Here is a 26,109-nt window from a genome sequence, read left to right on the forward strand (position 1 = left end):
CTAAATTTTGTTCAATGGGGATTTGTGTGAATGGATAAAACTGGAATCCTGAAATGTGGAATTGAGATTTTTGTTGGAGTGTAGGATTGTGGCAGTTTTGGAAATTCGTACTTATGGGAACGAAAAGTACTAAATTTCGTACAAATGGGATTTGGAATCTGGAATCCTGAAATTTGGAATTGAGATTATTGTTGAAGAGTAGGATTGAGGTAGATTTGGAAATTCGTACTTATGGCTAAGAAAAGTACTAAATGGTATTAAATTTTTTACAATTTGGATTTGAGTGAACGAATAGACCTGAAATCCTTAAATTTGGAATTGAGATTACTGTTGGAGTATAGGATTAAGGTAGTTTTGCAAATTCGTACTTATGGGTACGAAAAGTACTAAATGACACTAATTTTGGTACAGTGGGTATTTGAGGGAGCGGATAGAGCTGGAATCCTGGAATTTGGTATGACTACGGTGGGAGTGTAGGATTGAGACGTGGAGGTAGTTTTTGAAATTCGTACTTATGAGCACGAAATATACCAAATGGTACAATTTGGATTTGAGTGCACGGATTGCGCTGAAATCCTGTTTTTTGGAATTAAGGTTACTGTTAAAGTGAAGGATTGAGGTAGTTTTGGTAAATCGTACTTATGGGTACGAAGAGTACTTAATGGCACTAAATTTGTTGTTGGGTGTAGAGACAGTGCTGGAATCTGTATTCTTTGGATTTAAGGTGAGTATTGGTGTGCAAAGTTCGTCTCGCTGTTAATATGTAAGGGTGAGATACTGCTGATCTTTTTGCAAATCGAACTAAAGAGGATTCGAACAGTACTAAAATAACAATAAATATTGATTAAAATTGGTATTAGTGCAATAAAATTTTCAGTGTTCGCCATTTTCATATTTTATACTGTTTATTTGTTTTTTATATCCTTTCCGCATACGAAGTAGCGGGCACTTTGCTAGTTTAATATAAAATAGATGTTTGAAGGAAAGAAAAGTATTTTTCCAGTTCATATCAACTAATTTGCATGTCTTTTGGTTGAGACTTCCTTTAAAATCAGCAAACAAAATGTATGAAAATAGGAAATATGTTGGTATGAAGTATGTGCCATGACGTATGAACGGGTTAATAAAGGTTAATTAAAATGCTGGTATGAGCATGGCATTAGAGACACTAGAGCTTGTTCCACCTCAGATCTGGTAATTGGGGTTCCAGTGGCGTCAGCATTCACATCGATTTTCTTGTTCCCACTTCCCTGTACTAGTTCCAAAACGTATGAGTAACATCATAAAATCTAACGTGTGATATTAGGTATACACAGTTTGTTCATATAAATGATGTAGGCCATTGGAACTGCGTAATGAACTAGATAGTTTCATATAGTTCATTTGGCACAACTCTAGTATCTTTTCTATACTCTGCGTTGAGGATCAGCTAATTATTTTCTTCTACGATAATTGCTGGAGCAGTTTTCCTGTAAATTCTTGCAGCTTCTTCCAACTTTTTATGTAGATTGAAGTCATCATTCATGTATTGAAGGTTTTCAATTTCTAGGCATTTTTGATTTAGCAATGCATTTTTTGCATTCCGTGTTGCAGCCCGGATTTCCTTATTAATTTCCTAATATTGTTCGTAATCTAGGTTTTTATACTTGCTCCGTTCTTCTCGTAGTTTTGTGATTTCATCTGGCATCCACTCCTCCTGATTTGTTCATGTATTGTTTCCTAGGGAGTTGTTTGCGACAGGGCAAATTGTTTCTTTGACTCTATAATTTAGATGTTGCTTGATTTCATTTTTTTGTTGTTCAATTTACGGGATTTTTTCTTTTTTTCGGATTACTGCCAATTTCATTCGGATATTCATCATCAGTAGGCTGTGATCTGATGGTACGTCTGCTCCTGGATAGGTTGAGCATTTGGTCACAGAGGATCTAAATCGTCTATTGATGATTATTGGGATTTATCTGTCCACCATGTTTCACTAAAACCAAGTATATGAATTTCAAGCTTATTCATTTCAATAATGGTATTGTTCAATTTTCCAACTTCGTACAAACTTCTGAAATTCCAGGTTCCAATCTTCAGTTATTTGTTGTTTTTACCACTCTCGTTTGACCGAAGACTGAGCCTCTGTGTAGCTGCTATGGGTTTTGTTACTTTTTTAATGATTCCCATCAATTATTTCATGCATATTTGCAAATAAAATACACATAGCCCAGAAAGTCTACATCCACCTTATTACTTTTCAAAAATGATACAAAAAAATTACATAAATGAGTAAGTGAGAAGAGTTTTTCATTCATTAATACTTTATTCGCACTCTTTAGTCCGTGTTTAGACACACGGGAAAGTAAATTCAGTTTTTAGGCAATAGGGGGTAGGAAAGAGTATTGAGGAGCTCTTTCCTCTCCGCTCTCTCCCAAAAACTCAATTTACTTTCCCGAGAAATTTGTGTGTCTAAACACAGACTTAGTACAAGAGCAAAAACAAAAAATCCAGAAAATACATTACTATTACGAAGATACCGGTATAAAAGTGCTACAACTGCTAAATTAGAGAACCAAAAAGTCTGCGTTTACTTTGTATGTTGTAATAGTACAGTTAGTTTTTTTTTTTTGGAATCTTTTGCAATTTTCTCTCATTTGTTAATCAATATTGTCACAACTGATCGTTTTGTGAGCTCGTTTGCACATTTCCCCCCAGTTTTTGTAACTTATTTTTGTTCGTTCGTCTATATTCGTAAAAATTTAGGCATTCATAGCTCAGCCCCCAGATGACATACACATCTAATTTTTCGTATACCCGTTCCATATATCATTAAGGATTCCACATTTAAAAATCAGCGCTCTACATTTGCGCTAAAGCAAGTAAATCGATCTACAAAATCTGACAATTCGTGTGAGAAGAATAAAAATTTTTACAAAAACTGGGGGTTCATTTAAAGTAGTAAATTATAGGTTTGTCCTTTTACGTACTGAACTTTACTGAACATTGTTTCTTCAGTAATGTTTAGCAACATTTCAATTATACAATTGTCAAAACTTTACTGAAGAAAAAATGTTCAGTAAAGTTCAGTACGTAAAAAGACAAACCATATTTCAAAAATGAAAAACAAGGGCAAAGAAATTAACATTGATGTAAGGAAAATTATAGGTAAATTATGGATAAAGCTATCGTAATATTGGTGAAACAGTAGGTAGAACATATTCGTTCATAATGCAAATAACGACGATAAGAGACGCTATTAGTGTACCTCAATAATTCCCCTTTCCCGGAACATGGAACTCAGCAGTATGCTTTGAAATGTTATCTTGTTGGAACCAAAATGTCGTAACTAAGCCAAGTTTTTCTGCACTTTGGTTTAAATTGTGTTTCAAGATGTTTAGGTAACCATACTTGTCCATTGTCGATGCAATAAATATAAGTTTGCCCTCTCTAGGAGCTGCCGTACACCCCCAAACCATAACACCACCACCACCATGTTTTACCGTGCCAAACAAGATTTTGTTTTTCAAGCGCTGTTCCAGCTTTCTTCCAAATAATTTGACGTCTTTTTATTGCAAAAATGCAGGACATGCTTTCGTCCGAAAATATCACTTGTTTCCAGAATTCTGGAGGCTTGTTTATGTATTCATTATCAAATTCAATGCGACGATACCTCGATATCCTGGTTTATGTAGTACTTTTCTAGCGGTTTCTGTCCAAATACTTTTTAATGCAACTTTCATATATATTAATAATGTTACTATATTTATAATGTTATATCCTAGACAGACGGCAGAGTTAATTTGCATTAAAAATTCCTTAATTTGAATTAACTTTTTACCCTGACAGACGATAGCTTTTGCATTTTTGAAACAGCTGTTTGTGTTGTTTGTTTGTACCCAGCAGACCATTTCATAAAGTTTTGCAAAAGTTCGCCAAAATATGCGAAACAAATATACTTTCTACCAAGGCGAATTTAACAAGGTGATCCAAAAGGCGAATCTGGGCGAATTCAGACCGTAGTCTTCATATCATATATAGTCTTCATATATATATGTATATGTCACATTTTTTCCGCGAAATATCCACAAAAGGTAGAAGAAAACGGTAAAATATTCTTCTCGAAGCTTAAATAAAGATGTTCTACACAGATTTTCTTTATAGAAGAGAAATATTTGTTATTTATTTTTGATTAAAAATTTGTTTTGATAGCAAATTAAGACATCAGCTGGTATTACTGTATCACCTTTTTTCTTGAACCATGCTTTCTACCATTGAGAAACTATTAGCTGCTATTCTATTCCCGAAAGACCACTACTTTTTTGAAAGATACGCGACAATTGCTGATTTGTTTCCCTTTTTCATTTTCTTAAACATGGAAATTTGACAAAAGACAATTGATTTTCGGCAGCATTGCCATATTAAAATTGCTAAATTCATTATAAATTCAATTTGATTTTGTGCATTTAAAATGGGGATAATGTTCAAATTAATTTGAATTAAGGCTGTTAATGAAAATTAAGACTGTCGTCTGTCTAGGCTATTACGCTCCTTCCGTTTTGATAATATTTTTGAACGTCCAAATCTGGGCTTTGACGAAAAAATTTCGACTTCTTTATCACTCTCTGTATGGACAAATATGTTCTACCCACATTTCACCAACATTTCCATAGCTTTTTCCATAATTCACCTATAATTTTCCTTTCATCAATGCTATTTTATTTGCCCATGTTTTCCATTCTAGAAATTATTCACTATTTTAAGTTAAATGTGCAAACGATCTCACAGAATGATCAGTTGTGGCAATATTGATTAAAAAATGGGAGAAAACAGCAAAAGATTAAAAACTAACGGGACTATAACAACATACAAAGTGAACGCAGACTTTTTGGGTCTCTAATTAAGCAGTTGCAACACTCTTAAGCCCTCGGCACATACGGTCCGTTTAGTGACACGTTGGGACATGCGTTGTCCCAAAACAGTTAAATTATGTTTAACTTTAATGCGCCAGCCATGTTGTTGTTTTTCAAAAAACTTGGCATCACTTACACATTTTTCATGTGGTTGTTGTAGCGCGACGCACAACGCACCGTATGTGCCGAGCGCTTTAAGGCCGCGGCACATACGGTCCGTTGAGCGTCGCGTTACAACAACCACATGAAAACTTCAAGAACAAACTTGGCATCACTTACACATTTTATATGTGGTTGTTGTTTTCAACGCGCAACGTGTCACAAAACGGACCGTATGTGCCGGGGCCATTATACCGTTATCTTCGTAATAGTAATGTATTTTCTGGAGTTGTTATTTTTATTCTTGTACTAAAGAGTGCGCATAAAATATTTATGAAAGAAAAATTGTTCTCATTTACCCACTTATGTAATGTTTTTGTATAATTTTTGAAAAGTAATAAGGTGAACGCAGACTTTCTTGGCTATGTGTATGTAATTAATAACGATTTTAACCATTTTTGACTGGTGCACGAATATGAGCTTTGCATACTGTATATGCACATATGTTAAAAAATTCATGAATCCAAATTGAAAACAGCCTAATGTACAGTTATTAATTTAACATTAGCTACAATGATAGGTATAAACTAATTCTTCTTATTATAGTACCTTTTATGCCCCAAACCATGCTCTTTAGTGGTGACCGCTGTTGAATGACCGCTAGTTCTTATTTCCACGTAACTTATGCGGTTCAACTGTGCTTTGATCCATGAACAATTTCAATGGAGAACCCTACATATATATATAAAAAGTCAATTAAAGCGTGTATTGTTTGTGAACAGTAATATTCCATTAGTTTTGCCGTAAACAAAACAATTATCACTTATCGAAATGCAATAAATAAATTATCAAGGAAATACTAATTGTATCGTTCCCCATATGCATAAACATACATACATACATACACTATAAAAAGTTTGTTCATGCATTTGTAATTCAGCAACAGTTTTTTAATAATATTGTGGTCTTCATATATCCTGCTAAAGCAAACCGATATTGAAAAAATCGTTAATTTCCATTTAATTTTAGACATCGATATAGGCGATATCTTTACCAATTATTTCTTAAGAAACGTGATTTTGTTTTTTTGAAAACTTCTCACTGAGATCGCAGCTCAATGAAATTTTATACAAATATATGTACTTACGAATGAATATTCAGTAAGCTTTTTTAGATTATGCAACAATTTTTGTTTAATTAAGTTCAAATATATAAATACCAACTACGAGGGGCACTAGCAACACGCAGTGTCGCCAGGTGTCATTTGACCTTTTTTTGGATGTTTGACAGTTTTTATACTAAGCGTAATCAGGACAATTTGACATGCGACCATGTGTTGGGTTGTTTTCAGTGGCTTGATTGAACGCTTTTACAGGCGATGGAAATCTTTTTTTTTTCATGATGTGCTGCAATCACTGTAAACAAATGAAGTCATTGGATCCCCAGTCAGGGATGTATGGCGCATAACCCATCAATCAATTCCACGTTTTGTCCGGACAAACAGATGCTGGTTTGAATCGATGTGTGAGAGCTCGCATTTTCATGATGCAGAACGATTCGTCTTCTCTTGTTCGTTTTTGGAATTCCTGAGTAGACTTCAGGCAAACAAATTGTATTATAACACTCAGAATTAACCGTCCTACATTTCTCAAGCCGTATAGTCGTCACACGGTCAGTTTTGCCGAAAAACAGGTCTTCTTCCATGAACAGTTTTCGTTGGATTTGGCTCGCTTTTGAAGACCCAAACGGTCGATTCCTGTTTCCAAGATTCGTCTGTGACGATCTTATAAATTTCGTTTGAAGCACCGCGATTGTTTTTGTTTAAAATTTCTTTGAACATATCCACAAGAGCCTTTTTTAGCTATTAACCAATTTTGATGGATGTATATCAATATCAAATTTTAGTTGGTGGAAGAAATGCCCAAGGACCCCTCTATCTCACGGTATATAACATGGCGATCTTGCACGATCCTTAATTTTTTTTTAATTGATCGATGCACTCTTGCCTTGATTATCCATGTCGAAAGTTGTGAAAAATTAAAGGACAAAAATGTTTACAAGTAAATTCCAATTTTTTTGCTGTGATTTTTTGAAGTCACTGTAAACAACACAACACATGGTCGTATGTCAAACATACATACATATGGGCCTTATTGTAGAAAATTAACATATGTTGAAACTGAAGTATGGGGTATTGTAACCTGGAAACCAATAGTTTCCCCCTTAATTGTCTCCACCTGGCGTTATCACTTCTAAACGCCGCACTTTCATCAAGCATGGAAAAGATAATTAGCCTAGATAATTAGCCAATCACTGCTTCAGAGAACTGTCCATATTATCTGGTGTTCGGGTAGCAAAAAGGCCACAATCTCTGCTGCAGCCGCTCACTATATACCTTCTGGTGGAATACCCGAATTAAGACCAAATTTCCCAGCAGAGGCTGCGGGACTAACAAATGGGCATGATGAGTTTTGTCGAGCCAGCCAGACTCAGGGAGCTGACTCCGGTCCTTGGAGTACATCTGAACGAGGCACATAGGTTTCAATCAGGAAATTTTTGGCCAAAACCCTATTTTTGAAGTTTCGAAATTTTATTTTTTTTTTGCACAGAATAATAAAAAACACATCAAGCCACCTGAAAATAATAAGTTTTTGTAAATATCGTTAGTATTCGTTGATTGGCGCAGTACCAAAGTTGACAATTTTTATGTAAAAATAAAACAGACTTTGTGCTCTAAAATATACAATTTTTGTTGTATTGCGTCGCTGCATAAATATACAGAAGTGAGACCAAAGTTATTATGAATCGGGAAGCTGTTAATGAGTACTTTCATAATAACTACAAAAAGAACGATGAAATTTGTAAAAATAGCGTAATAAAATCAATGTAAAAAATGTGTAAAAAATTTCCATTTGCTTTTTTCAAATAATTTTGATATAAATGCTACGTATAATATAAACAATAAATGTTAATAAACACAAATACAAGACAACAATGCCCCCCATACCAAGTGCGGATATTATTCGAATGTCCGGCACAACTTTCGAAAACGATATCACTGACGAAGGATTGGCAAATGTTTTTCGGGTGTACACAAGCACGTTGTTCTTTTGTTCGTCAAAAGTTTAAAAACGATATCATTTTCGAACATTTTGCGAATGTTTTTTCTTCACAAGAAAAATTGTTTCGAGAAACATTTTTTACTTCGGAAATTTTTTACGTTTTAAAAAATAATTTTATGTAGTTCGTGAAAAATTCCCATTTGCTTTTTTCAAATATTTTCGATATAAATGCTACTTATAATATTAACAAGAAGTGATGATAAACACAACATAAAGATTGGATACAAATACAAGACAACAATGTTTATAAACTGTTACACGCATTGAATCGCAAACATTACAAAGAAGAAAAGGTATATAACAGAAAAATCAAGAGACGTCAGATAAAGTTAAACATGTCATAAAGTCGAAACTCCGCCAAAAATGCTTTTTCGGCACTTTCGTAAAAACTATCATCTTTCATTCGCTAATAATATTATTAACGACATTCGAATTCGAAGGTTTTCCTGCCATAAACTGAGTGACGAATGAATCGTTTTTAATTCGTTCTCGAGTGTCGTTTTCGAACAAAATATCCGCAAAACTATCGAAAAACATTCGAAAACGGATCGTTTGCGATAGCAATGGTATGGGGGGTGTTTATGAAAGTTACACATCAAGTCGCAAACATAACAATGAAATAAAGACGAAAAAGGCACATAACAGAAACATCAAGAAACTCCACCAAAAATGTTTTTCGCCTCTATCGTAAAAATTATCGTCAATCATTCACTAATAATATTATTAATGATATTCGAAATTGAAGGATTTCCTGCCACAAACTGAGTGACGAGTGAATCGTTTTCAATTCATTCTCGTGTGTCGTCCTCGAACAAAGTACCCGCAAAGCTATCGAGAAACATTCGTAAACGATATCGTTTTCGATAGCAATGGTATGGTGGGAAAGTCTTACAAAAATTATTTTGGCATTGTCATTGTATTAAATAATATTTTTTATACCACAGCACTGTGGTTTAGCGTGTATGGGGGAGAGCGACAAAAATATTTCTAATCAAGATATTGATCTGAAGATTTTACCGAAAACTCGTAGTGACTAGATGATTATTTTCTCCAAAAATCTTCAGGATTGGTCCACTTTTAGGTATAGACCCCCCATAACGGTACTTCCAGTTCTTTATTAATTTCAAGATTTTGTCTATATTTTCAAAGTGAATTCGCTATAATTTGGCATTTTGTGTTCTTTGGTTGTATTAAATATCTTGCGTAGATCCATGGTCGATAGAGGTCCATATTTTGGTATATCCCAAATATAGACGTATTTTCCGTTTTTTATAATTTCACGATTATGGCCGTATTTTCCAACTGAATGTGCTGCAATTTGACATATCGCGTGTTTAATTTATATCAAACATTCCTGCCAAAATTCATCATGATAACTCCAGATATTTGGCATATTTAAGTATTTGGCCTAAATTTTCTACAAAAACGTATGTAAAAATCAAGACATTTTATGCATTTTATTCTTGACAAGAATTAACTGGTAACAAGTATCAACAATATGAAGCACAGAATATTCTCACTAGGTGGGATAACATATCGACCAAGGGCCTACCAGATTATATTAGATGTAAACAATGTACTATAGGTCTCAAACAGGGAATATCTGGAAACTAAGATGTTTTATGAGATTTTTAGTTCGCGAGGATGGGTTGGCGTCTATAACAATATATATTAGCTACAGGATATCTCGATTTGGAGAGTTCCCAGATCGACTAAAAATGTACCAGGATATATAAACAGTAAACAAAACCACATAGGTGGTCCTGATTGACAATTTAACCATTTCCGTGTGGAGCTTAAATCGTTTTTACTTTCAACGGCAGATAATTCTTGAAGTGGCATGTATGTTTCAAAAATAATGGTGTCTTTTATAGCAAGTCACTTTGCATGATGTTTATCAATTTTGTTGTTTTCTTGTTCTGTATCCACATTTTTGAAATTCCTATGCAGGGATAGTGTATACGATCTGACAACTTAGATAAATCATATCCCGCAACATCCACCTGAAGGTTTGCTAAAATTTCTTCGAATACCGTCCGTCCCATGCTGGAATTGAATTTGTACACCATATTTCAAAAACATACAAATATGAAAACACACATTCATACTGTAATCATAAAAACATAAGTTTTTATAAAATAATATCGAAACAAAATGCAAAACAACAACTCCGATTGCTTGAAAACACCCCAAAAACCCTATACTTAACATTCACAAAAATCCGAGTATACTCAGTATAATGAAAACTGAATACCGCTCGGCAACTTTCGGCAGACGACATAATTTTTTTCTAATTCTGGACACTTCTACGAACATTTAAATAAAAATAACGTGAGGATCCGCGAGGATCCAAGGTACTAAAAGTCTAATTCTTTTCACAATATTAAATAAAAAACACACACAAAAACACATTTCAAAAAAAAAAAATTACTACAAAATAAAGATATGTACAACTTTATGATGTTACCAATTAAAAACAATAACAATACCATTAACATTAACTTCCATTTCTTACAATAGTAATTTTACACATTACTTTTTTGTGATATCACTTGTAACTTGTCACTACGTTAATGGAAATTTCAATGTCTCAATTTCTTCAAATGGAAATGCTCACTTCTGTGGCTCTGCTTTAGCAAGTACCGTTAGAAGTTGTAAAAAGAAAGTCGGAATACTAAAATTTGATGTGTCTAAGATAGATTTGAATAGTTACAATCATAATTTGTAGACATCGATTTTTGTATTTCTGTCGCGGGCTGGGACCACAGTGCACAGGTCCGAACTTCGTACTACACAGGAATGCGTTCAACATATTGTAATTAGTAGGATAATACTAGCCTATCTCTCACGTGTGTGGTCTAGACAGATGAAAATCATGGAAATTGGAAATCATATGTACTATTAAGGCCTCGACACATAAGAAGCATGACATTCTTGCTTAAGTCATATCTGGTAAAAGACTAAAAGACCAAGTTCGACATAATAAAATCATTTCAGAATCACATTTGAATTAGGTGGAACTTGGTCTTTAGTCTTTTACTAGATATGACTTAAGCAAGAATGCCATGCTTCTTATGTGTCGAGGCCTTTAGGCAGAATTTAAAAGAATGTAAGATTTCTTGACTTGACCAAAGCATTTAATTCTACTTCCATATTGATTAGAAAGCTATGTTATCAATTTAACTTTCCACCTTTTGCTATGCTCAAGATATATTTCTGCTTGTTAATTCACAAAGGGAATGTCTCGATATTCTGCAGGCTAATAGACAGTGACTGCACTGAAAATTATGCAACCTGAAATAAAAAATGTAAACGTTGATAACTTGGAAACTAGTTGAGATCTTTTAACAATCTCAAAAACAATTTTGTAGGCTGAAAAGTTGTCTTTAAGATGGCATATAAAAATGTTCCGTTTACAGTACGGTTATAATAAAATCTTACCGGTAACAATGGGCATTTTAAATTGATCATTGAAAATGATGCACTACAATAGTCGATTAAAAATTTCCAAATTTTTCGCTTTTTATGCCATTTTAGTAATCCGAATGGTGGAATAATTAGTTCTCTATCGTTCTTAGTAGTTTTGTCATTGATTCCGATAGAAAAAATTATGTTCCTGACGTAATATTGGCATGATTGTAAGTAATGTACCTTTGTAAGCAATTTGGCTAGAAATTTCTAGTGTTTGAAGTTATTTTCGAAAAAGTGACTATGAAGAATCATTACCGGTTATGTCCGAGTACGTACAAACAATTTAATAGCATTTGGAAAGTCCTGCATCAACCAGCCTTTCCCCATATTAGACTAGAAAGATTTTACGTTATAAAATATACTTTTTTGTTGTGTGTATACAGAAATGTGATAAAATTAATATAAATCGGGATGTTTATGGTGAGTACTTTCATAACATTTAAAAAAGAACAAAGAAATGTGTAAAATTAGCGTAGTAAAATCAATGTTTGTATGTATATTGGAAATTATTTTTTTTACAAATATTTTCTAAATATATTTAAACTTTAAAAAAAATGACCAAATATGACCACCGCCAAATCGATTTTGGAAGCTAGTCATTTCTTACCACATGTGCCACTTTTTTAAAAAGGCGTTTTTCTATTTTATGATGTGAGATTTTTTATACCTAAAATTTTCAACCGATTTTCCTTAAAATTCATATTTAGTGGTTTGGGAGGGTAGAAAAGTAGTCTTTAGTATTTTTTTTTTTTTTTTTTGAAAATATACACGGTGCCTTAACTAAATTTAAATGAAAGGTGCTTACACCTGGTAAGTTTTTGCGATTTCTGAAACTACAATGTTCATAGATGGGAAAAATCAAAAAACAAAAAAAAATCGACGGAGGGCTTTTTAGGTTTTCACGACTTTGCTTGGAAACCGCATGCTTTATCGAAATGAGATTAAAGAAAATGTTGTAGCAGTGAAAATTCTCTACAAGATTGACCTCAATGGCATTTTCGTAGGTTTTACCATATTGAGATATAGAAGTTCAAATTGGGATAATGTTATGACTGTATGGCCACCTATAAAACAATGTCATGCAGGGTGCACCTTAACTAACTTTGAATGAAAACCGCTTACACCTGGGAAGTTTTCGCTGATTCTGAGACAGCAATGTTCATAAATGAGAAAAATCCAAAAACAAGAAAAAATCGCTGGAAGGATTTTTAAATAAATCGCGGTCAATATTCACATTTTAGGATTATTTTAGGTTTTCGCGATTTTGCTTGGAAACCGTAAGTCCTATCGAAATGTGACTAAAGAAAATTTTGTCGCTGTGAACATTCTCCAGAGGATTTACCGTTATGATTTGTTCCTAGGGTTTACCATTTTTGAGATATAGAACTTCAGGTCACAATTTTAGGTTTTTTATACCCTCAGCATTTATGCTAACGAAGGTATATACACTTTCATACGGGCAAAATGTGCCTCATCGAAATAATGGGTTTAGACCCCAAGTATGTTTGGACGAAATGTGTTTCAGACAATTTGGAGTCGATTGAGCAATGTCCGTCCGTCTGTCTGTCTGGCGCACGATAACTCTCGAACGGATGAACCGTTTCGGTTCAAATTTTAGCTTTCGTAATATTTTGCCCAAACTTAGTTTAAGATCGAAGATGGTCCACTCCTTCCGGTACCTCCCCCACAACAGTTCAAAATGTTCGGAAAATTTGTGCGCACGATAATTCTTGAATGGAGTAACCGATTTGGTCTATACTTTGCCCATCGTAAAATGTGTACCAGACTTAGATAAGGTTTCAATATGGACTCAATCGGTCCACTCCTCCGGGTACCTCCCACACAAAATGTTGGAAAAGTTCAGCCATCTCTCGAATCGCTTTAATTTTTATTTTAGTAACTTGTATTCACTGCCCCCATACGACGGTACAAGTTTCATCAGGGGCAAGTCCATACTTCCTGAGGAAATAGCCTGAAAGTTGCATAAAACCCCTATGACACCGTGTGAGGTGGATGGAGCGCCTGATAACTCTCGAACGGATTTGCCGATTCGATCCAAAATTTGGCCTTACTAATATTTTGTCCAAACATAGTTTAAGTTCGAAGATAAGCCATATCGGGAGGTACCTGACTCCCCCACAAAAGTTCAAAAATGTTCGGAAAAATTGTTCGTACGGTAACTCTTGAAGGGAGTGGCCGAATTGGTCCATACTTTACACATCTTAATATATCTACAAGATATAGATCAGGTTCAAATATGGACTATATTTGTCCACTCCATCCGGTACCTCCCACACAAAAATTAGGATAAGTTCACTTTAAGACCTGATATGGAATCACTTTGATTTTTGTTGAAGCAACTTGCATTCGCTTACTTGCATTACGATGGTAAAAGTTTTTTCAGGGGCAAGTCCATACTTCTTGAGCAAACAGCCCGAAGGGTGTAAAATACCCCTATGATACCAAATGTAGTGGCTGCAGATCCATTCTTTTTAGTATCTCCTCCGCAAAATTTTTGATATTTAATCCTAATCATCATTTTTGTCGGTTCAAACGCCCAACATTTTTAAAACCCCCTAAATCCATACGTTTTTTGGGAAAAAATTGTTTCAATATACACAGGCTGAGGGTATATCTCTGTCAGCAAAGTCGACTGATACTTTTTTACTTCTTTTCTGTTAGGTTTTCACGATTTGCTTGAAAAATCTTATAGTTGTAAAAATTCTCTATAAGATTGGTTTTCGTATTTTTTTCCTAGGTTGTACCATTTTTGAGATATATAAGTTTAAGTTGGGAAATTGCAGTCATGGCCTTCTTTAATAAGGAGACGATGCAGTCAGTAAATTGTCAAAATTTGAACTTCTATCTCTCAAAAATGGTAATATCTACTAACATTTTCTTTAATCCCATTTCCATAGGGCTTGCGGTTTCCAAGCAAAATCGAAAAAACCTAAAAAGGCCCTAAAAATGTGAACTTTGGCCGCGATTTATTTGAAAATCCCTCCGGCGATTTGTTTGTTTTTTTTCACATATATGAACATTGTAGTTTCAGAAACCGTTAAAACTTCCCAGGTGTAAGCATTTATTATGCTTAATTTCAAACATTCTAATTCTTTATGTAATACATTGTTATGGCCTAGCAAGGCTTTGAAATAAAAAAATATGTTATGTAAATGTTTTTAATATTCTTTTTTATTTATTCAATCTATGGACATTGCAATCCTTACAGACTCGATTATATTATTAGCAAAATATAAATCCAACATTTCTTTGAATTTTTTAATAGAGTATTTTAAATCTAAACATCCAACTTTAGAGTAAAGGCGTCATTTCTGATAAAAGAATAAAATACCAAGGGCAACGTTGATCGAATTTTTCTTTATTCTTTTGCCAGAAATGAAACAAAATTTTACTCAAAAATTGTGTGCGATTTCGGATTAAAGAAAGGATGCCATCCCCGACTTAATTAAGAATAATTTATAAGATCTAATGGAACTCTGAATAAAATCAATCATGTTTAAATAATACAAATAGACTTTAAATATGTACATATTTAATTAATGGCTTTTTCACAGGAATTTTTTCTAAAGCAATGTCTATTGCAAAGTCTGCTACACATCTAATAAGAAAATCTTGATAAATTCTCACATACCGGTTTGTTGGCGATTGTGTAAGAACAAGAGATTCCGGTTTTTTTTTTGCACGTGACTCAAGCAATTAATTAGTTGAATTAGAAATTGAAAGATTGAATTAAAAATGAACGATATAAGAAAACCTGTTGGCGATTATAATTAATTCTGCTATGGTTTCTGTTTGAAAATTAAAAATTTGAGATGACATTCATACATGAATCCGTTTCACTTTGGAGATCAATATCGAGGTTTATTATATTGTGGTTGCATGTGCATATAGTTGTAAATGTTTGGAGTTTTTAATTACTGATCTTCAAACCTAAAATATGAAGGTATGTATGTATATATGTATAATTGTTTTGACAATGGGATTTTTCAAATCTTTGCATTTACAGAAATACATAAACAAATTTTTAATCACTGTCCAAACAATATGCTCAACTTTTAACATAGGAATGTATGTACGTATGTATGTATTTAATTGAACATCCCACAATGGAATTTTTATATGCCTTTGCAGCCTGCAGTGCGTTCCATAAACAATACACCGATGAGGTACACGAAATCAACTGGTCGTCCATCCACCTCATACGGAGTGAAAACAGATTTTTGTAGCGGTTCTGTTGTTGTAGACACGTAAACATTTATTGATTTTTGTATCGAACACAAGTACAATTGTTCTGGATTTCATTATTTGGCATACTTAAAAAACAACAACAAAAACAAACAACATTCGTCATTACCCCGTTCCCGTTATCATATCACTTAAGGGTATAAAATTGTTCGACACCCTATAGTAATACGTAATGCATGTTCAACATCTGAATTTGTTTGTGCCAATGATATATGTATAAGCTTTGTTCCTGAACCTGCAAGAATCTACAAAATTTTACTACGATAGCAATTTTTCCCTTATGTTATCGAAATAAATGGTAAAAATTTGTAGATTCTTGCAATTCTGGAACACAACAACAATCAGCCTTAAGCCGTAAACACATTGAATTTTTCTTTATTCTTTTATCAGAATTGACGCCCAAATTTACTGAAACATTGTATGTGTTTTCGGCTTTAAGTCATTACCGATAAAAGAATAAAGAACGGCCGAGATAAATTCGAACTAGTACGCTTAAGCGAGAAATCCAACAGCTAATGTACCGAGGCTTTAAAGGCCAAAACTCAATGGATGTTTTCTTGTTTGCGTCGCTTCATTTCTGGTAAAAGAATAAAGAACGGCGGAGACAAATTCGAACTAGTTGCCAGTTTTCATTTATTATTGTACTAGAGCAAAGCAAGCAACGAGCTGATTGAGTTTGGGTCTTATGTTTTTAACATTTGACTCTTATAGCAATAGTACTTCTACATTTATTAAATCTTCATTCTTAATTAAGTAATTTCTGATAGATAACTAAATAGCAAAGGGCGACCTAGTTCGAATTTAGCTCGGCCGCTCTTTATTCTTTTACCACAAATGTCTAAAGCGGAAAACACATCCAACGTTTCAGTAAAGTTGGGAGCCATTTCTGATAAAAGAAAAAATATTTTATTCTTCTATCAGAAATGACGCCCAACCAAGATCTATTTACCACGTAAAGTAAGTAGCAAACAACAACTAATTTTTGGCCGAAAATTCGTCAATATGTCGAAATGTTTGTTTATTTTTTCATACTCACAATAACAAAAGAATTGACAGATTGAAACCATATAAGGTGGCGTAAAACGCCATCATCCGGCTTTAAGCAAGAATGCCATGCTGCTTATGCCGAGGCATTCAGTTTGCCCATATGCCTCAACTCGACACGCAAAAAACGGCCTCTCTAACATATGTCCCAAACATATTTTGCAGCAAACATATATATGTTTGGGTCTGCAAACAAATATATGTTTGGGTGCAAACATATATACGTTTGGGTGCAAAGATATTTATGTTTGGGTGCAAAGATATATATGTTTGGGTGCAAACAATGATATGTTTGGGTGCAAAAATATATATATTTGGGTGCAAAGATATTTATGTTTGGGTGCAAAGATATATATGTTTTGGTGGAAACAATTTTATGTTTGGGTGCAAACATTTTATATGTTTGGGTGCAAAAAAGTACAAACCCAAAAGGCACAAAAAATCAAACACATGCACCAGTGGGCGCTTACTGAGAGCAAGGGAGCGTAAAATTCAATGTAATACACTTTGAGATGTGTGCTCATTTGCTCTCAGTAAGAACTCACTGGCAATCTCTATAGTATACACACAAATGTTGAGGTTGTTTACTGAAAGGCAAAAGAACAACAAACACATAGGTACATACAAAATTCCAAAGAAATATATGACACACTTTAATAAAAGAAAAACTGATTGAAAAAATTTGTAAATAGTCACACTTTTAAAAAGGAAAAATATATAGAAACGTAGTTGAACGCTTCTTCATAGTTGTGAAATAAAACAAATTGTCCTCATAGTTGAAATCATCAGCGGGGAATCGGCATCTAGAATCAAATGATTATGTAATGTATTAAATAAATATGGATATGCCATATTTCAAATATACATAAGTATGTATGTAATTACCAATATTAAATGCGATTTCTTCCTTGTCCAATAAAATAATTCCATTCAACTTTCCGATTCAATTATAAAATGTATTGGGCATTTAATTTACTAAAAAGCACAATTTCTTTAAGAAAACACAAAACACTGATTTATTCACTCACTTTACCGTCTTGACTCTACAAAGGCATCTAAAACACTGAAGAAAGAAAAAAAATATAATTCATATCATTTCTTCTATTCTTCTTCGGCTGCTAAGTTGGTTAACAACAACAAAACAAGAAACACACGAGTTTGTCGCATACATACCACCAAAGCCCTCTTCTTCGCTTCTACGTCTTCTATTATACAATACACACAACTCTTCATTATAAAACAGCATTTCACAGCCGCGAGAGCACTGTTATTACTCTCATTAACAAACATCCTCTCTCCACCCATGAAAAAAATGTTCTAACATAAAAAATATGTTTTACCCAAACATATCAAATTGAGATATGTTACAAAATGTTGCAAACACATATTTGTTTGGACCCAAACATATTATGTTTGGATCCAAACATATATTTGTTTGCAACCGGTCCCAAACATTTATTTGTTTGGATCCAAACATATCTCTAACATAAATTTTTCTGCGTGCAGGGTTTAACAGCCAGCATCTAAAAACATTAACATTAGCTGTACACTTCAACTGCTACACAATATTGACACACACGGCTAAATAAGCAACCGAATGCATATTTATTTTTGTACATTTTTGCTTATTTTGTTTTTACGCCTAATCTTTTTTCTTTAGGCATAATCGACAACCACTCTACATATTTAGCAGTCGGCTGACCATTCGCAAGAACGAATTAGCATCCGAGGGTAGTTTTTTGATTAGAGTTGCCAACGCAGTAATAACAAGTAAAAAAGTATCAGTCAGCTTTGCTGACAGAGATATACCCTCAGCCTGTGTATATTGAAACAATTTTTTCCCAAAAAAAACTTATGTATTTAGGGGGTTTTAAAAATGTTGGATGTATTAACCGACAAAAATTTTGATTAGGATTAAAGATCAAAAGTTTTTCGGAGGCGATACTTAAAGGAATGGATCGACATTGACCATTATGGAAGTGGATCTCCAGCCACTACATATGTTGCCATAGGGAGTTTTTACACCTTTCGGGCTGTTTGCTCAAGAAGTATGGACTTGCCCCTGAAAAAATTTTACCATCGTAATTGAGGCAGCGAATGCAAGTTGCTTCCACAAAAATCAAAGTGATTCGATTGTAGGTCTTAAAGTGAACTTATCCGAAATTTTGTGTGGGAGGTACCGGATGGAGTGGACAAATACAGTCCATATTTGAACCTGATCTATATCTGGTAGACACATTAGGATGTGTAAAGTATGGACCAATTCGGCCACTCCCTTCAAGAGTTACCGTAGGAACAATTTTTCCGAACATTTTTGAATTTTTGTGGTGGAGGTACCCGAAGGAAAGGACCGATATGGCTTATCTTCGAACTTAAACTATGTTTGGACAAAATATTACTAAGGCCAAATTTTGGACCGAATCGGCAGATCCGTTCGAGAGTTATCTTGCGCTCCAACCACCTCACACGGTGTCATAGGGTTTTTTTTGCAACTTTGGGGCTATTTTCTCAGGAAGTGTGGACTTGGCCCTGATGAAACTTGTACCGTCGTATGGGGGGCAGCGGATACAAGTTGCTAAAACAAAAGTCAAAGCGATTCGAGAGCAGGTCCTAAACGGAACTTATCCAAAATTTTGTGTGGGAGGTACCCAAAGGAATGGACCGATTGAGTCCATATTGGAAACTCATCTAAGTCTGATAGACATTTCACGATTTGCAAAGTATGGACCAAATCGGTTACTCCCTTCAAGAGTTATCGTACGTACAAATTTTCCGATCATTTTCGAACTTTTGTGGGGGAGGTACCGGAAGGAGTGGACCGATATAACCCATCTTCGAACTTAAACTAAGTTTGGACAAAATATTACGAAAGCCAAATTTTGGATCGAATCAATTGATCCGTTCGAGAGTTATCGTGCGCTCCAGCCAGACAGACGGACGGACATTGCTCAATCGACTCCAAATTGTCTGAAACACATTTCGTCCAAACATACTTGCGGTCTAAAACCATTATTTCGATGAGGCACATTTTGCCCGTATGAAAGTGTCTGATATGTGTTGATCACGTGTGCTGCAAAATATGAGTATGCGTATCCGATGCTTTTTTATTATAGCAACAATAGGCCTGTTCGATAACTTCGCAAGTAAAAAGTATTTGCAAGTTCTTGCAACTACTTGCAAGTTCTGTCAGTTCTCTTTTAATGAACAAGTTTGTTATCGGACAGCATTTTGTAAAAGTTTGTACAAACTTTTGGTTTATCGTACAGACCTAATATCAAATAGCATCAGCATCGCTAGCAATATTTTTGTGAAATTTGTTGCTACATGTTGCCGTTGTTCATTGTTGCTAAACATATTTCGAAGAAATTTTAGCAGGCAAAGCTGCAAATATTCGGTGCTTTTGCTAATATGGCATTAGCATTTTAAACCCTGCTCAACTCTATTTTCACCTAACCGACAATTGCCGCCTGCTTCCCTGCTTCATTTCTGACATAATAAAAATAAAAGAATAAAGAAGGCCGAGGAAATTTCGAACTGGGTTGCCCTTTTCTTTTTTATTCTTAACCTTAACCTTAACGTGAAATTCAGCGTCAAGCAAGCAATGAACGCAAACAAACAAAACGACTCCCGTACCAATCACAAAAAGTCACAAACTTTCCAAAACAGCGAGTTCGGTAAACGTGGGTTATGTTTTGTTTTGTATTGTTCATATGGAAAATACGAAACAAAACTATTGCAAATTTTTCAAAAGTATGTATTTTACGTACACGCAGATAAAAAAATATTTTTCGCTTTTGTTGGAACAAAAATATCTGTGTTGGTTCCAAAAATGTATTTGTTTTGTTCAAACATTGTAATCCAAATCCAAAAATACCATCTTTTGTTCCAAACATAGAAAACAAAAACAACTTTCGAATTTCCGCAATATTGCAAAAATCGTAGGAACTATCATAATCTAATTTTGTTTACAAAAAGTATTGTCAACCCAGAAAACCAGCCCAGAAATTTTTGATTTGAGTGTATACACTTCTCATATACACTTTTCACATAACTTGGATATAAATGTCGCGTATAATATTGCAATCATTGATGAACACAATACATGGTTTGCTGCATTGTCTGACAACAAAGACAAACAAAAAGCCACAAGCACCAACCACAACATAAGGAATAATTAAACACCATAATAAACTCCGGTATAACACCAAACCTCAAAGCACAATGAAGTTAGAAGAATGAAACAAAACAGAAACAAATAAAAACAAGTGTCTCATTGTTGGTATACATACACACAAAAACAAAGATAAAGGCATCATGTCATACAAACAAAACTCACCATAATTGTTTTTTTTCAACACGGCATCGAATAGCGAGAGAAGAGAAAAAATTGTCGAAGAAAAGAGAGAACTATTGTCCAGTTGACAAAAACTATTTTTGGATTTAACAAAACCCAATTGTTGGAATCGCAATACTACATTTGGAATTTAACAATATCTTTACTATACATATTTTGCTCTTCGAATATAGTTGGATAAATCATATTTTTTTCTCTGCGTGTACGCTGGAAGCAAGCGACTATTTCATTGGTTTTGCACCTTTACACCTAATATGTTTTATGAAAAATGTATAATTTAATGGGCAAATTACACTATATATATTTTTATATGTATTTTGTCACTTTAGGTATACTAATCCACACACCAGCTGATGTCATACACGTGAAAAACATATAGCGTAATGTAGCCAAAGTTGTCAATTGCATAAAATAACGTAAATTCCAAGAAACACCAGTAGTGCGAGATTCTGTAACTCATTTTTGCTGTTATCGATAATTGTCGGTAAAATGAAAATGCTTATAATTTCGATAATTAACGAAATTTTTCGGTAAGTTAACGATGAATAAAAAGTAGTCGCTAGCCTCTACCGACACAAACAGTGATGTCAAATTTTCTTTATGTTTTTAGTCATAATTTTGCGATTTAATTTTACCGATTTTTGTCGGTAACAGCAAAAATGAGTTACAGAATCCCACTACTGTTCTGTGTGCTTGTGCAAAAAAATGAGTTTAAAGCCGTAAACACATCCAACGTTTCAGTAAAGTTGGGCGTCATTTCTGATAAAAGAATAAAGAAAAATTCTATCTATGTTACCCTTGCTCTCTTATTCTTTTATCAGAATTGACGCCCAGCTTTACGGAAACGTTGAATGTTTTTACGGCTTAATAGTACGTTTGCATACAACCAGATATAATAAATTTACTGGATTTCATATGTCAATTCCATTGCGTATACGTCAAATAAATATTCATAAAGAAAGCCAATCCGACAAAAAGTTGAAATGCAAACGGTGTTTTATGTAAAACAGGACTACTGGAAAACTTCGGAAGAAATTCTTCAGTTCTGCATTGAAACTATTTAATCATAGCCACAACTCAATTATGTGGAGAAACCTTGACACTTCATTAATTTTTCACGTTTTTTTACCGATTTTTGTCGTTAACTCGAAAAATGAGTTACAGCATTCAAGTACTGGTTTGAAATTTCAAAGCGAGAATATAGGGACAAGCATGGTACAATGGAGCCAAACGATGACTGACTTTTTAAACGGCGTTTGCATTAGCATTTTGCCGGGTTAGCCTTCATTATGAGGATTTATTTGACGTTTGCGCTATAGTATGGACATTTGAAACCCAGTGGGTTTATTAAATCCGGTTAATTGCAAACGGGATATTATCTGAAATGCTTTGTTTGACAAGGGTGGCATCTAAAATAATATCTTGAAGATTTTAACGAAGAGTGCTGAAGATTCGACCCAACAGATCTTAACATTGCTCCTTGCTTCATTTTGTTTTCGTGTAGATTTGAAAATCACAGGTAGTGAAAATTGAAGCGATAATTCTGACTTTGTTTTTTTTTTTCTTGTATTATTATCGCAAATTTGCACTTCACCACCGCACCGAAGAATTGAAAACAAACGACAACTTACCGTGTCAGAGTTTGTTGATTCGTTTATCTGATGTATCTGTGTATGTATGTAGATGGTTATGGTGTTTTGTTTGGTAATTATCTTAGTATCTCTGGAAATCGTATTCCGCTCAACGCTTGTTTGTTTTTTTATGTTAGAGACCGGTTAGTAGTGGTAACATGTTTTCTCAATATGGAGTGGCGAATAAATGTAAAAGCGCAATATAAAATAAAATTCTCTCAGAATTGCTGCGAATATGTTTTGTTGTTGCATTACATACAATAACAATTGACGGTGTGTGGTGTTCGTACCTACTTATTAACGCAAAGTCTCAGATATTTTATCCAATTCTGCTAAAACGAATGTAACCTCATTCCTTTGTACTTGCATGGGGGTCGAATGTTCTCAGCGTAGAACAGCAAGCAGCAAATTCATGAATTGAGCAAATAAACGAAATGTTTTACTGTTAAATGTTGTAATATTCTTTATATAGAAACCTTCTCGACCGCCCGATTATGCATAAGCGATGACGCTTTTTTTACATTGCAAACAATAACGTTTCACAAAAAATACAAACAATTCCACTTGAGGCCACAGTAACCACATTCATTAACCAATTATTTTCTGCTTTCTTTTGTTGATTTTTCGTTTCAGTTCTCTGTGATGATTTTGTTATTGTTACTGCTTTATTGATTGTTTCCTTTCGGAAATAGACTAGTATAATTCATTCATTTATAGTTTCGCGATTTTTTCGGTTATTTTGTTTATCAATGACCATTATTATACAAATTATGGTGCTTAACTTTCGTTGACCTTTTCTTTTGTCAATCTTTAAAATTTTGCTTACGAAGTCAGCAAAAGTGCACAACCAACATTTTCTAATCACGCGCAGCTAAAAACATGAACACCCAGTTATGTACCGTAAAAATTACACCGATACCGCAAACAGGCGAACTCCAAACATTACGGTCTGAGAGTGTGAATTGAACTAATGAGAGCATACAGTGTGCGAACACAAACTACCCGTTGATTTTTCTCGTTTGTCGTCGGTTAAATGCTTAAGTGTGCCACACATAATTTCTTCGTTCATTAAAGTAGGTATTAATTTTTAAAAAATGAAAGGTTCTCGGGTACAGGCATCAAGCGTTTTTACTCATTTTTTGTTTGTAAATTTAATAAATTGGACTGGAAGCCATGAATACCAGTAGTGCGATTATATACAATTGCCAACAATTATCGTTAAAGACCGATAAAAGCATTATTGATTTGACAGGTAGGTATTAAATTTATAACAAAAAAAAAAAACTTAAATAAAAATGTGTGTTTGAATTTTACCGATTTTTGTCGGTGTCGGTGACGGTCATGGTAAAATAAAAAAAATGGTAACATCCGGTTACATACGTACATGTACATATACGAAAATGTTCCGTTGAATTCCCGATATTACCGCTATTCTGTAAATCAAAGTTTTCGACAAAAAATCGGCAAACTTGAGCGACGAATATCGGTAGAATGGCAAGTGTCAAAAAAGATGCACACAAAATGGAGAGCGCGTAAGCAAAACATAAATTATTCTTATTTTCATTTATTTTAATTGTATAAGTAAAACATAAATTATTCTAATTTTTATTTATTGTAATTGTTTCTTTTTATTTTTAGGGAAAAAACCTCGTTGTCCTAGAGCAAGCATTGCTCAGCACTCTGCGCTTCTAACTTTCCTGGAAGCCAACAAAGGATTGAAAAAAAAAAACATTGTTCCACAACATCCCATACGGGAAAAGGGAGACTTCTCTCATATCTCTCATATGGGGCCTACTGTTTATCGCCGAGTCCGAACGGCGTGTCTTAAGACACCACTTATGGAGAAGTTTTTCAATGCTGAAATACTCAGGAAATGTCGCCAACATTACTGAGGGGTATTTTGCCACCGTTGAAAACATGTTTGATGTTGCCTGGCCGGGTAATCGAACCCCCGACCTTCTGCGTGCAAGGCGGGCGTGCATACCATTGCACCACGGTGGCACCCGACAAGGATTGGGTGATGGAAAATTTGCGGCAATGCAAAGAGATAGTGGCTGGAGATAATGGACGAACTTAATAAAATTCCGGATGCAGTCAAGAGTTCCGACCACTGGCAAACGGTAAGATTTTTTAGATTTTATATTAGCTGTGTCTTTTTACGTGATAATTAGTAATAATTATTACTAATGTTGTAGATTTTGACAGTTGTATAAAGGAAAAGTTGCTAAAAAAATATTTCAGCAACATTTAGTAAGTAAAAAGACACCCCTATTATTTCAGGTTTGGAGCGACCTTAAGTCGAAACGTCGACAAAATTCAATTTCTTAGTCTGTATTAAATTATATTATATTTTACAAAAAAAAATAAGATTTGCTCATTTAAATCCAAGAATAATTACGTTTCCATCATTGCCGTGTATTCATTAAGCATAGTACACACTAACCAACAAAACTGACAGTCATCGAGGCCTATTTCGTTAATATCAAAGCCTAGCTGAGCAATTACTTTCCTAATCTGTAAATAATACCTTATTTAACGTATTGTTACGGAATTAGATTTAACTAATCTCCGTGTAGACGTTGTTTTATTTCCCAGTACGATTTGTACCAAATAAAACAGGGTTCGTTTTAGATTACGTTTCTACAATGCTTTATTTACTTTATTAAACTTATTCAGAACCGACTTTAATTACTAAGCACACAGCAAGTCTCTAGTTAGCACGCAGCTATTCTTTAACCGATCTGTTCAGTTCAACGCTTAAAACACAACTCACTTGTCATTGCCAGTTCCCCTGTATTTATACCCCAAAGTCTCCTTGGTCTAGAATTATCCAGAAAGTCTGGCAACACCTCGAATCTGTGCAACGAACACACAGACGCACATTCGCACTAAGCGAACAACCATACTCACATACATACATGGGGGAATACAGGCGGACGACAAGCACAGTAATGACGTAAGTACAAGAACAAACAAATGCAAGAAAGAAGTAGCAACTAATAGCTATATTACATTACGTGTATTTTATGTGTATGTTTTGCATTTTTTACATCTACATGTTGTACACATAGTGTGATCCATATAAAAAATTTCATCTATCAAAATGATGTGTGAACCCATGTGTAACTTTTCGTTTTAGAGCCCTTCCTATTTTTGTATGTACAATAAATAGAAAAGAGCTGATTTGTTTGTTTTGATGAAAGCAGAAATTTGCAAAATTTGCTTAAAGA

The 26,109-nt window shown here is 34.2% G+C and overlaps 1 protein-coding gene across 8 annotated transcripts in view; it reads right to left on the minus strand.

Moving 5' to 3' along the window:
* Window positions 1-24,048, minus strand: part of Cerk (Ceramide kinase) — a 65,893-nt gene extending 41,845 nt beyond the window's left edge. For 2 of the 8 annotated variants that reach the window (XR_012413312.1, XM_073991099.1), the window contains exon 1: window positions 22,880-23,891. The gene's annotated coding sequence lies outside the window, so the exon portion shown is untranslated. Of the gene's footprint in view, window positions 1-22,879 lie in introns of all 8 variants that reach the window. The other 6 variants (XR_012413315.1, XM_073991134.1, XR_012413313.1 and 3 more) reach the window with 4 other exon arrangements.
* Window positions 24,049-26,109: the final 2,061 nt, after the last annotated feature.

The sequence above is a fragment of the Musca autumnalis genome, unplaced genomic scaffold (assembly GCF_047663935.1).
Source record: "Musca autumnalis isolate F117 unplaced genomic scaffold, ASM4766393v1 scaffold_1, whole genome shotgun sequence".
Taxonomy (NCBI): domain Eukaryota; kingdom Metazoa; phylum Arthropoda; class Insecta; order Diptera; family Muscidae; genus Musca; species Musca autumnalis.